The sequence below is a fragment of the Heterocephalus glaber genome, unplaced genomic scaffold (assembly GCF_053883595.1).
Source record: "Heterocephalus glaber isolate CG9 unplaced genomic scaffold, H.glaber_assembly_v1.0 deba00000347, whole genome shotgun sequence".
Lineage (NCBI taxonomy): Eukaryota > Metazoa > Chordata > Mammalia > Rodentia > Bathyergidae > Heterocephalus > Heterocephalus glaber.
The window spans coordinates 46,878,564-46,892,822 of NW_028258143.1; positions in this window are offsets into that span (position 1 = coordinate 46,878,564).

Consider the following 14,259-nt stretch of genomic DNA (forward strand, 5'->3'; position numbering starts at 1 on the left):
GCAGGTATTTGCACCATCTTGAAGAATTATTTCATAATTAATCCTATATCTGAAGGAACCTTTCATTTCTAAGGGACTGTGGAGTGGCACAGAATTCTTAAATATTCTCCTTGCCACCGAGGTTTTTAACTCAATGTTATGAAGAAAACATAGAGAACATGTACAAAATATCTCTGAGCTGAAATAGAGGCCACACATTAGCCTTTAATTAGTCACCAAACCTTATGCTAATTACTTTTTATCTCTCTGGGCCTTAATTTCTGTACCTTAAAGAAGCAACTATACTAGACCATCTCTTAGGCACCATGTGACTTTAAATGAGGTGATGCCCATAAACTTTCAAAAACTTTCTAAGCCCAGCTCCGATGCTTTAAACTTGAGTAGCTGGAGGGCTAAATCTTGGTGTCCTCTCTGTACCTGCTAACCTGAGTTAAAAGTAGATGGTTTTTCTCCCTCCAGAACCAAGTGTAGTCTGCTGTCTCTGTCAGGCAAGTTGAGTTTTTTCAAAAAACACTTGTATTCAAATATTTTTACTTGCCTGTTTTTATCATTTAGAGAATACATTTTAAACTAAAATAATATCTTTATGTTGTACCTTTATTTTATTTCATATCCATAATTTTAAGAATTGAATATTTTGTGATATATTTTTATATTACCATGTACTTCATTGCAATTCCATCTTTTCCTTAGCCTTTCCAGAACACCAAATCATTTTTATGATATGTGTTGTTAATATGGTTACTATAGTGTGGGCTGAAGATGTAGGACAGAAATTGGAGTCAAGGGGAGGGAAAGATGCAAATAAATGGGACAAATGATTCCAAAATAAAAAGAGAAGAAATAAGATAGTATGTTTCCCTTTATTTAAAATAGTTGTGTATGTATATGCATATATGCATAACAAGAAAAATTTAAGTGAATGAATTTATCTTTCTACTATACAAAAATAACTGAAATGAAACACAGAAACACAAATTGCAAATCAACCTATAAGATGTGAGTAAATTCTGGTAATAAACATTTGTGTTTATATATTCTCTGTCAACTACCAGCAAACAATATTTAATGCAATTATGAAGAGCTGCTTGCATAGCACAACACTTTATTATTCAGGTAAGACTTTGTCTTGATAATTTTATTTTTAAAATTTAAAGGAAATTAAAGAAGTGGTTTGACACACATTTATATGTTAAATAATTAATGATGCAAAAGGTTCTTATAAATTTTTAAGATTGTCCTTGATCCTAGAATTTAAATGGCACTCTTTGATTTTAAAATTACTTGCCTGGTACATAACTATCTCTTAGAAATACTCGTGGAACCATTTCTTCACCTTCAGGAATACTAGTTTAGAAGGACTTTCCAAAAGAATAGGTAAATTTCTATATGAGCTTCAAGCCACTATGGATTCTATTTTCTTTTGTGTGTTCTGCTGAGTATTTTGGTTCCAATAATATCAACACATTTAATTGTGTCTTTTTAATTGTTTGCTGTTATTGAAATTACTTTTTAATTTAAACTTCTCTTGTTCTGTACACATCAATAAAGCAAGTGGAGAATCAGCTTCTGACATACTCCCGTGAAAAATGACAAAGCAAGACAAAAAACAATCTGGATTAAGAACAAACTTAGTGACTATTACTTGACCCTGACAAGAAAATGTTTTCATTTTATGCTTTTTGTTAGGTTGTAAACACAATGACTAAATATCCCAAAGAGGTTGCAATATTAATAACATTTGTATGTGCCTGATTTGCAACAAACACTTGATTATGGTTGACTTCACTTAAAAATAAATCCTTTACAAAAGGCCTTTACTATTTCGTGTGTGATGCTTGGGATACACTCCATTTGTCACATTTAGATGTCTCAGAGGGCCCAGGGAGGGCATTCTAATTAACCCTGGGTGAGCTGAAGTAGCATACAATTGTTTTGTCTTTTATCTTTTTTTTACCCTGTTAGTAACTAAATCAAAAGCATAAAGCCTGGCTTTTAAAAGCACAGATAGGGTTTGTGGTTCTGTGTAAAAACTCTAGCAATAATACAACAAAAGAGCATTACTGTGAAAAAATTGTGGGCTTCATCCACTGTGTCCTGGTATTTCCATGAGTTACAGCTGTCAAGACACTTTGAGAGCTAGGCAGTCACATGTAAGGAAATGTATGTAGTTTCTATGCCTCTGATGTGACTCTAATAAATGCACACGTACTTCACTAATTATTAGTGCAAGTACACAAGCCACTTTTGAAAATGTACCTGAAGGAAGATGAGCATGGCATTTTCGATAAGAAAAAAACAGAAATATTAAGCTACTGTAGAAAGTATTTATGGTAGTGCAAAGGAATAACCTCCTAACATGAAATTTGCTTAACATTTCTAAGGGATTTTTGTGAAAAGTAAATGAAAGAGGGTCAAATGAAGGAATGACGTAAAAGTCTAAGAGTGCTGTCTGACCTTTAGATCACTTATACAGGACTCTGGGCAGGTTAATGCAACGAAGCTCTGAAAATTCACCAGAATTAAGGAAATTGTTCTCCATCCCAAGAGTGCTTGCTATCCAACTTGGGCATATCTGATTCATTTACAGTACTTTTTTGTACTGTAGCAGCAATCTCCTCTCTAAAGATTCTGATATATCTTCTCTTTAATGAAACTGAAGGGGAAATGAACACTTCTGGAAAGCATACTCCGAATTTTCTCTGCGTTACCCACAACTCTTGTAACATAGTTTGGACTACAGGTCTTATTTCTTATTGTATGCCACAGTTGCTTTTCTGTAAACTGAATGTATGTTACACATTTCTAAAATTTCTTTTTCCCACAAAAATATTTTATAATGAAGATCATATAAATGTCTCTTTTCTTGTTGGAGGTAGTAAATAAAGGAAACTATACTCAGAGCTACTTTAAATAGCTTACTTTTTTGTTTGAATTGCATTTTTCTGAAATATTTAAGCAGTTAATATTCTGATTCAAATATCTTAATGAATGAATGTTATGAGAAAAAGTCCTAGAACAGGTGGGACACAATGATTTGAGTATTTTCATACTATATAAAGGGAGATTTGGTTTTTAATCCAAGATCATTTTAAAAAAAATAGTATAAGACTAGTAGATGAAAATCACATTTATTTCTTGTCTTTCTCTATAAAGTCATTCCAGGAATCTGAAATAGTTTTGTAGATCATGAATCAAATATCTGTAAAAGAGAGAGTTGAATAAAATGAACAGGTTACCTTTTGAACTCTGAAAATCTGCATTTTACTATGCATTTCTCAGTTTGGTTTGATTGCTAGGATACTAAATATTTTTCTGTCTGCTTCCTCTCATTTCTTCCAATTGCCTTACATGTGTGGAAGTATTCTTTTGTTATCTAATCTAACTGATCCTGTATCTTAGATTTCTCTTGAGAGATGGAAACGGGGGAGTGGCAGTTGTATTGTAGGAAGGCACATTCTGTCTGATTCCCTCTTCTCTAGATCAAGATATCAGGCCAGGGTCTTTCTTGAACTTGACTAAATTGCCTAAACAGCTGTGTTCTCATGGCTCTGGGAAAATTTTAGCTGTGCTAAGAGTATTTCATCATTTTTAGTTTTATTTACTTGACAAAGTACATAGAATGTAAAGTAATTCTAAGAAATAATTTTTTCTCTTAATATGCTACGGAGTGATTTTCAAAAATTTACATTATTTTTATTGCTTTTTAAATTTTTATTGTAAAGACAAACAAATTTTTATTTTCATAAATATACAAGAAGTAGTCATGAATTTCAATGTTTTCTGATGCAATTTTAGTGTATTTCTGAATATATTAAACACACATTTGGAAAAATATTCAGAAGACTGTGAAAGATGTTTAAAAGGCTATGAAAAAGTCAAAAACAGTTATCAGCTTTACATGTGTCTTTGTTTTCCAGTATTTATTGATGGCATATATGTACCACATTTGTTTTGCTTATGATGGAAATATGTCTACATACCATCTTTTTATTATTCTTTACTGGTACTGCATTTGATGAGGGCCTACTTAGAATATATTTGATTCATTTCAATTTTAAAAACTCCATTTCAATATTGAAGTTTGCTTTTATAAAACATGTAGAATACCCAGTGTCTAGAAATGATGCCCTAGGAAATGAAAATATGTATTCTTTCATTTAAAAAATATTAAATTATCAATATGTTTCTTATGTTTTTCTTGCAGTTTTAAAAATCCAGATTAAATAGCTCACTGGAAGAAGGTCTGTTGACATTCTTAAGGCTGGGCTGATTTTGGATTGTGATTTGTGTGCTTTTCTTTTTTTTTAGACAAGGTCTTTCTATGGCCTTGAACTTACTGTGTAGCCTAGGCTGGCTACATCAACGATCCTGCTGTCTCAGCCTCCCAATTGCTGGGATTACAGGCGTTCACCTCTATGCCCAGCCTGTGCTTTTCTAAATGTTTCTCATTGATTAAGGAAAATCTACTGAGGTTGAAACTGTTAGATAAAAAATTTTCTTTCAATACAAAGAGAGTATTTATTGAATTTATTCTTTTGAGATAAGTTGAAAATATGTATTTATGGCACACAGGCCTAAAATAAGGATCTATATACATTTGACAGTCTGTATTGGACTATCAATTAGTGAAGGAAAGAACATTTGAGAAATGAATTTTACCAATGTAGCCAGGGCTTGGAAAAATCTCAGTGGCATCCCTATTGGCTAGTACCTGTCTTCTCCAAATTGAATGGTCTTGTTACTTACTGTTTCTTACTAGCAAAGTAATATTGTCAGCTTCCATAAATGATTTGTGCCTGTTTCATCAGCTGTAAAATAGGAATATTAATAACACAAAGCAACACAAATACACAGCACTGTTGTTATGAGAGCAAAGTCAGTCAATACAGTCTTAGAACTATTTCAGGCTCAATAAACATTAGCTATTTTTATTATCACCTAACACTTACTTCTTTTCTCCCTCAAATTACTTCTCATTAAGAATATTGACTTGCTATTGATCCAACATTCAAACTGAACAACAACCAAAAAATAATCAAGATTCTTTTCACAAATATTTGCTGTGTGATAAAATATGTGTACCACAGTAGAGTATGAAATATATTAGACAATTTCTGGGACACAATTCTCTCCTTTACTTTCTTTTGTATATACTATAACAAGATTGGGGATAACTTGTTGAAGTATTACTCTCATTTTGAAAGAATATATTTAAAATTTATTCTTATTCCCCTAACCCTAAAAGCACTCAAAATGAACCTTCCCTGCCTCTGTGTCTCTGTCTTTCTCTCTGTAAATGTCGTATAGCCATCCGTGCATCCATATATGTATACTCTATATACATTGTTTTCAAGTCTCTAAAGCTTTGTATGTTATTGTGTAATTTCTTTTTGGGATAAATTCTAGGTCTTACTATGTTGCCCGGGCTAGTCCTGAACTGGCAAACTCAATGACCCTCCTGTTTTATCAGTCTCTTTATTAGCTGGGACTATACTCACTCACCACTTTGTCCAGCCTTGTAATATGTTGTTTTAATTCAACCATATGTCAGTGAAAGATTTCTATGCCATCTATATTTTTACAAAATGTTTTGCAGTGCTGGGGATTGAATTTAAGGTCTCTATGCATGCTTTGCAAGTGATTCAGCTATATAGCTGGCCTCTAATCTTTTCAAATGTTGTAATAATACTTTTCTGTATTTGTATGCCACTTTATTTCCACTCAATTTGTGAATATTAATGCTACTACAAAAGCTTACTTTCACTGGACTCTTTCTGTACCAGGCATTATGGTTACCACTGAATATGAAGTATTTTAATTAGCTCTCACAACAGCTCATCATCTCCATTTTTCACAAGAGAAAACTGAAGGACAGGGAGGTCAAGAGACTTGTACGTGTTTTATCTGATAATGAGTAGCAGAGGTATGTGTGGGTAGGAAATCAAAACCCCAGGACACATCCTTAATTGCTATATCAATGTTCCTTAAACTGTGACCTGAAGTCAGGCATCGCATTCATTTGGGGACTTATTTAAAATTAAATATCTGGGGCCATGGATTTAGCTCAGTGGTTCTGCCGCCTGCCTTGCAAACACAAGATCCTTAGTTCGATCCCTGGTATCAAAAAAAGAAAATTAAATATCTGGGCCCCATTTAATATCTACTGTATCTAGGAATAAAATTGAGATAAACTGAATTTATAATATACTCCCTGGTGATTTATTTGAATTTTAATAGAACCTATTTTATGATTTGTTAATATTTATGTTTTTCCCTGTAATTAACATGGGGATGTACAACTTTGTTCATAGTATTTTCTTATTTTCAAATTACATGCCAAAATATTTTATATCAAATAATATATTCGTTTTTGAGCTGGATAGTCATCTCCTTACTGAGTTATGCTTTATTTACCTCTTTTTAAATTTTTTTTTATTTTGTTCTTTTTAAGGTACCAGGGATCGAACTCGGGTCCTTGCGCTTGCCACTGAGCTAAATTCCCGGCCCCTATTTACCTCTTTTTTGAAAAAAATTATTTTCAATGATAAAAGATCAATTCAAGTAGAAATTGATAATCTTTGAGTGTCCTCACTCTTTTCCTACATGTTGCTTAATGTGGATCTTAAACCAGTATATTAATTAAAATAAGTTTATGTATTGAGTTTTGGACCTACCAACCAGAAAAGACTTCACCAGGAACTAGAAAGACATATAGTCCAAGAAGATTTCTGCAGTTTTGTGGTTTTCCTCTGTATGTGACAAATACACTGTGACAAAGTCCAGCTCTCTTTGCCTTGATTGGTTTGTGTGCTGGCTGTTTATCTAGTTTTTCTCAGCTCTCGTCTCCTCATTTATAGTCTGTTCTGTGATGCTGGGATGGGATTTTGCAAATTTTATTTTCTATGCTACTGTTATGTCTTGTGTCTAGATGTCCCCCCAAAGCCTCATGAGTTCATAGTTGGGGCTTTTCAGACATGGCTGGACCTCAGGTGTATGATCCTGTGATCAAGTATGTGATGCTGGAATTAAGGGTGTGTGATTACTAAATTAGTCCACTGATTGGTTTGGCAGAGCTCTGGGTGTGGATAATAGGAAGGCCCACCCTGGGTGTGGATGGTACCACTTACAGGGCAGGTAGCCTGGAAGGGACAAAAGGGAGAGGCAGGCAGTCTGGTGCTGCTGGTGCTTCATTGCTTCGCTGCCTTCTGCCTGCCATGAACTGTTTCTCCTCTGCAATGCCACACTGCTGTGCCACCCTGGCTTAGAGCCAGCCAGCTATGGACTGAAACCTCTATAAAGTATGAGCTGAAATAAACCTTTCATCTTTCAACTTGGGGTATCAGATATTTTGTCTTGGCAATAAGAAAAGCAACTAAGACAACTACCTTGTCAGCAGGTTTCCCACAAGCCCAAGAAAAGTTTTGAGCGATATTGGAAAGAGAGGATTGGAGAAGACACTTTTTTCCTGTTGTCATGCATGGTCTATATTTTTTCACAGCTGTAGTTGTCCTGGCCTCCAGTTTCCTTCAACCAGTCCCAAAAGGTTCTTTCAGAGGTACCAGATGCAGCTCAAAGGTTTGGTCTCTTTAAAGTCTTGGCAGTATTTCTGTGGGGCCTCACTCTCAGGTCATGGGTTCCTGGAAATTTACCTCTTTACCTTTTGTTCCTCCAGACATTGGTGGGAGTGAAGAAGTTGCTGCATCTTAACTTTGTTTCTTTGATTTTTGTTTCCAATTTGTGTTATATCAGTATTAGAAGAAAACCTCCTAGATAGATCAAGGCACTCTGGTAATGGAAAATGTCAATTGATAAAATATATCTTTTTCATCTTTCTCTCTGACATGTCTGTACTTTCCCTGGGACTTTCTACAGCTAACTTTGTAAGGACTGGTCCACATGTCTTTATCTAATGTACTCTTAGTGATTTGGATCCAAAATGAAAATGTTTTGTGCTAACAAGTGGCCCTTCTCTTTGGTGGCTGATTTTGTCTCCCTGCCCTGTTTGAATGAAATAAACTTTATTCATCTTTTCAGTTTCTTTACTCAGTTTTTAGCCTCACAGCCACTACCCACAAACAGGTACCTCTCTGATATCTTTGAACTGATATTGCTTGTTTGGTTTAAGAAATTTCCAGAATTTTTAATTTCCTTTTTACCAAATGAATCAGTCTACACTATATTATTTACCATTTTTAGAAAAAGAAGATCCATTAATTTGTTTTTAAGTGACAATAACATAGACCATATATCACACAAGCCACCTGGCCAGCTAAATTGTTAAATGATCACTGAAAATAACAAAATAAAGTTATGAAAGTTGGTAAAGACAGATTTTGATAAAACTTATCTTTAATCTTTTAAAATTTACTTTCCTCATCAATAAAACCAATGAACTAAGGAAATCTAAAAATGAAAAGCAAATAAGTTACGGGAAAATTGGTTATTCATTTTTTTGTGTTACATAAATTTCAGTTGTTTTATTATTATTGTGTCCTTTGAAAATTATTTTCTTTGCAATATATACTCTACTTGTAGGAAGGATTTGGAGATTGAGTGAAATATAGAAAGGAATTATATGATCATAAAATAAAAAGTTTGAGTGAATACACCGTAGCTGCAAACAGATTTTTTTTTTGCAAACAGATTTTTAAACCTAAATCAAAAGAATAAGTTATATCCTAGTCAAACAATTTAATACCTTTTAAGTTTAGACACATTAATATAAATTTTATTATATCTATACTATAGTTGAATCAAAAATTTGTAAAAAACTATATTTTTATAGATTATTTTAATAGACTATGTATTGATTATCTATCTGTGCACCAGACTATATTCTAAACATTACATGTATTTAACTTTAATACAACTATTCTTTAAGATATTTATTTACTTTGTATATTTTCATTTTTCTTGCAAGGAATTAAAGGTGAAATATATTGAAAATAAAAGTAATATAAAGTTGTCAAACATTTATCAATAGTAGACCTAGAGTTTGAACCCTGAATGTAAAAATAATATTCTTAACTATATTCTCTATTTCCATGGTGCCAAATAACTGTTTTAAAAAATTAGAATATATGTAATATTATTTGTTGAATGTAGTAATTAGGTATTTATGAATATATTGCTGTAATTTCTGATAACATCCAAACAATAAAATCTTCCTAAAACATGTTAAAAAAATTAGAATATAAAGGTGGCATCTAAAGCGAGATGATAGGATTTGCAAACAATGTTATTGAGGAGCTCTAAGTGTGTTATATCAGCAATTTGTAGGAATACAATAATATAGAAGTGTTTGACAAAATTTAATTTCCATTGGAGAACTCCGCATCAGGTGACAAACACATCAGGCCATCTTCCTCACAAAACACAGATCTGGCTGTCTTTCCAAGAACTGTGGAATGAATTAAATTCGTGACTTGAGGTATGGTGGTATAGTATCTAGTTCTCACAAATTCAATTAACCTTCAGATACAGCTTAAAGATTCATTAACACCTCCACAACATAATGATAAAAACACTCCTGTATTTAGTAAAGGGATACAATATTTTTTATAGAACGTTGCTATCCAGAGACCAAAAGATTAGGAGAAATTCTATAAACAATTGCTTATTATTCAAAACATGAAGTTGTTGTAAATTTTATTCAGAATTATCCCTGGTAGAATATGAAAAATCAGGAGATGACCATGGCTAAATATCTATTGGCCTAGCATGGATTAACAAATGTTAGATTTTTTACACCCAAGGAAGATGATCAGAACTGGGGGAAGAGGAGGCTCCAAGGTGTCCCTGACAACTATCTCACCCACTGCTATGAGCAGGTAGAGGAGACTTCTTTCAGCAGTCATTTCTAGGTAAATTGTTAAATTCTTTTAGTTGAGAAACAAATTGTAATTTTTTAAAATACGTGGTGAAAAGTTAGCTTTTCTTTTATGGACTTATTTAAACACATAGTATTTAGAAATTTATGTACTGATCATAAATTAAAGTAATTACAATAACATTAATAGTTATTTTTTGATCTTCTGATAGTAATTAAAAAATAGTATAATACCTTTTCATTAAAATAATCAATCTGACATTTTTCATAATGTACATGAAATAACTCTTGGCAACCACCGTATATCAGGTTATTTACTTCTGCTTTCTTCGTATAGTCTTTTATAAGAAATGCAGCTTCCTTGATACCACAAGTATTTCAACATTTAACTAGCACTTAATAGTATTTTAAACATTAGTTATGGTAACATGGATGACTATAGTATCTTTTTGATTTTCCTCAGAAGAGTCAATATCAAAACTAGCCAGGAGAGTTTTCGAAATGCATATTTGCATGGGCTGGAGATTTAGTTCAGTGGTTTTCCCGCCTGCTGCGCAAGCACAAGGACCTGAGTTCGATCCCTGAGTTTGATCCCCGGTAACAAAACAAAAAAATTTTTTCCTTTAAATAAAAAAAAAATGCAGATTTGCAAGTTCCAGGCTATGGATTGTGTATTCAGTGGGTGTTTGACCTGAGTCAGATCTAGAAATCTGAAGATTTTTATACAGACAAGCCGATTTGCAAACCACTGAATTGTGGGGTGCCTACCATAGTCAAGTTTGGAATCAATTATACCTTGTTTTACATCATCCGCTATGTTCTGTCTATGACATATTGGATAGCATATTGAACTTTTCTGTGACTACATGCCCAACCTCTTTCTCTTCAAAATGCAGATAAAGAGTATCCTTATGACATGCAGTAAGGCCTATGAAAAGAGGTTCTGAGTTCAATCTCTGGTACCCACCCCGTAAAAAAAACCAAGTAATACACAGCCAACGTGAACAGTAAATACTTGTCTCAATAAGTAAGGGGACCTCCTGCTCTGGAGTGTACCCCCTTTCCTTGACAATAAGAATAAAATTAATCTACTTATTCTAGACATTTCATTTAAGAAACTCAATCAAGCTGCAATTTCAAATAATTTCTAAGAAAGAAGTTATACACTTACTTAAAGTAACTTAATGAACCAACATTATATTGATGTAAATAAGGATATATGATGAATCAGGCAGGCTGAAATTAAACTCCAGAGTTCAATCCTTGTCTCTTTTCTAATTCTATGAATAACTAACTACTAGGTCTGCTCTTTTTTTTCTTTTCAAGTTTAAGGAATACATTTTGTGGCACTGAAAACAGAATCTGGGAAGAGATAAAATAGGGCAATATGGCCCTGTCACCAGTCCACTACCTGGCACATAGTGATGCATTATTTAAATGTGAATGGGCAGGTGTTTCACCTGATGCTCCTATAGGTGGCTGTGTTCTGCACTGGTAATTGCAGGGAGAGAACATTGTGGAGGTGAATTTCTTGAAATAAAGAATATGAAATGGTGAATGGAAAACAGTTATTCACTATATTGTCAACTCTCTTAAAACATTTGATGCAATGGTGTGATGTTAACAGTGACAGTAGCTTTCAGAGGACGAATTCATTGGTGGAAACCAGTCCATCACTGGGAGGAGATTTAGAGTGCTTCTGTCTTTGGTCTTAGGTTCACAGGTAATGATAAAACTAAGAAGAGTTTGTTTAAAGTAAGTTAAGCCTTCAAATCTTAATAAAATCAGATAATTTCTATCTCTTACCAGGTTCATTTAAACAGCATTCAGATAATATGTTGACATAAGCACAATGCGATTTCTTGGCTTTTGAGGTGTTCTGAGGCAAGGCAGAACCAGGGATGTGAGGAGAAAACATTTCCAGCTGTACCGAAGAGTTCCTCACTTAGGCGCAGAACCACTCAGGAACTCCCCAACTTCATAGTTGTATGGCTTTGAAATATTTAAAGTATCCCTTCTTTAAGCTAAATTTGAGTTTACCAGGGTTATGAATTGAATTGTGTCCTCCCAAATGATATGTTAAACTCCTTCTCCTGGTACCTGGGAATGGAGCCTTATTCAGGAATTGGCCCTTTGTAGATGTCATCAAGTTAGAATGGCATCATCAATGTGGGCACCAATCCAGTGTGTGTAGTGTTCTCTGAGGAAAAGGTGAAATGCCATGCAAAGACACAGTCACCCAGGGAGAAAGCCATGGGATGATAGAAGTGACTTGGTTGATAAAGGTGCAAGCCAGGGGCATCAAGGATAGAAGACAATAGAAGACAAGAAGAGGCAAAGAAAGACTTTTTTTTTCTCAAAGGGTTTCAGTGGAAGCATAGTCCTTCTGTCACATTGATTTTGGATTTCTAGCTTTAAAAATGAGACAATACATTTCTGTTGTTTTAAACTATCTGACTTTATAGTACTTTTTATGGATGCCCTAGGGGAGAGATGCAACAAGGCATGTTGAACCTAAGCAGGATCTTTGTTTCTTTGAATGATAGCATGTCTATGTTACAAAAAGCAAATTTTTGTAATTTTTGCAAAAAAATTTAAAGATAAAAAAGAACACTCGTGCACACATACACATAAATCTAAACCAAAATTGGACCACGTCTGTGGCTTACAAATTAGGCTCCCCAATTTGGAAGCTCAATTTAGTGGGTTCAGTACATCAAGAGAGGTTCTTACAAGAGAGGTTCATGCAAAATTTAGCCTAATCTGAAGACTTTTTTATGAGCAGAGGAAGGCATTTGCCTAATTCATAAATAAATGCTATTGTTTATTCATATACAAGTGATAAATAAATTGTTCAAAGGAGAGCAAATGATAAATTATGAATTCATTTCTGTATCATATTATTACCGCATATAAATCAATTTTTGTAGTCCACTTACATTTAGAAGCACCATAAACTAAACAGGGTACTAAAATATATGAAGGTATGACAGTAGTGATGCATTTCTTTCTGCAAGTATTTACTAAAACTTGTATGTGAAGAACTCTTTAAATATGGGAAAGGTGTGGTTTTCAGGAACTTTTATCTAGAAAGGACAGGACTGAAAAAAGTACCAGAAAAGAGCTTGAATGTATAGGTGGGAAAGCATAGAGTAGTTACAAGAAATAGAAAGTGTCTTAGATGAGAGGAAGTATAAGGTCTCTGGACAAGAAGAGTGAGATAAGAGTAATGGTTCAGTTAGAGAATGATCGTGGAAGAATCTTACTATTAACAATGCCCCACATTAATCAAATATTTCACATTAGCCCTATACTCACTTTGTGAGCATCAGGGATTTAATCATCATATGAACACTCTGAGGTAAGTGCTAAAATTGACATTATAATTATGTAGATCAGGAGATACAGACAGGAAAAGGTTAAGTACTTTGTTCAAGGGTAACATTTTGGAATCCATAGGGTGAATTTAGCAGTCTGGTAAAAGTGCTAGCTATTATATAATACATTCTTTACTTTAAAAATGGCTAAATGGAGAGCTAAATAGTTTGACACTATTTTAAAGGCAAAGACATAACAATTGCTAATTATAAAGAAGTACTTATCTATGTAATAAGCACCCCACTAAGCAATTTACGTGCATTATCTATTTAGTCACAATATAAGCAAGGGCATTGATAATTTTAGAGACAAGTAACGAAATTTACCAAAAACATGAAAGCAGTGTTTTTGGGGAAATATCCAACAAGTTGTGTTAGATAGAAGAAATAGAGAAGAAAGAGAAGTAAGAAAATCAGTTATGAAGGTGTTTTAAAAACCAGGCAAGAGCCATGAGGATCTAAGTTGAGTAAAGGAAATGAAGATAGAAAAGATTAAACTAGTATGACATAAGGTAGAAGTAGAATAATATTTGACAATTAATCATCATAAGGGAAAAGAGGAAGTAAACAATTAGGACCAATGTTAGATATGGAATGTGGGTGCTGAGAGAATAGCCATGTCAGTGGGAAAAGCAGGAGCCAGAGAGGGAAAGACAAGGAAGGGAAGAAACTTCCTACTGGGGCCAAATTTTAAAAGTTCATAAGTCACTCCATAGGGACAGCTGAAGCTTTGAAAAATGTTAAGGAAGAGCTCATACACTTTCATGTCTGGGGAGATTGGCAAAGGACTGACGTGCATAAAAAGCAAAGCTCTAAAAATTGGAGAAGGCACTACCATGAGATGGGGGGAGAAGTAAGTAGGGAGGAAGGAAGGAGAGAGAACTGTATGAATAAAACTGGGCAAGACTAATAACAGTTGCTTAAAGCTCCAGGAGAATGATCAGAGTGATCTACCCTGCTTTCTCCTACTGTTCTTCTTTCTCCTCCACACCTTCCTTCTCCTCTCTCCTCTTCTTTATCCTTCTTCCTCTTCTTCCACCTCTTCCCAGG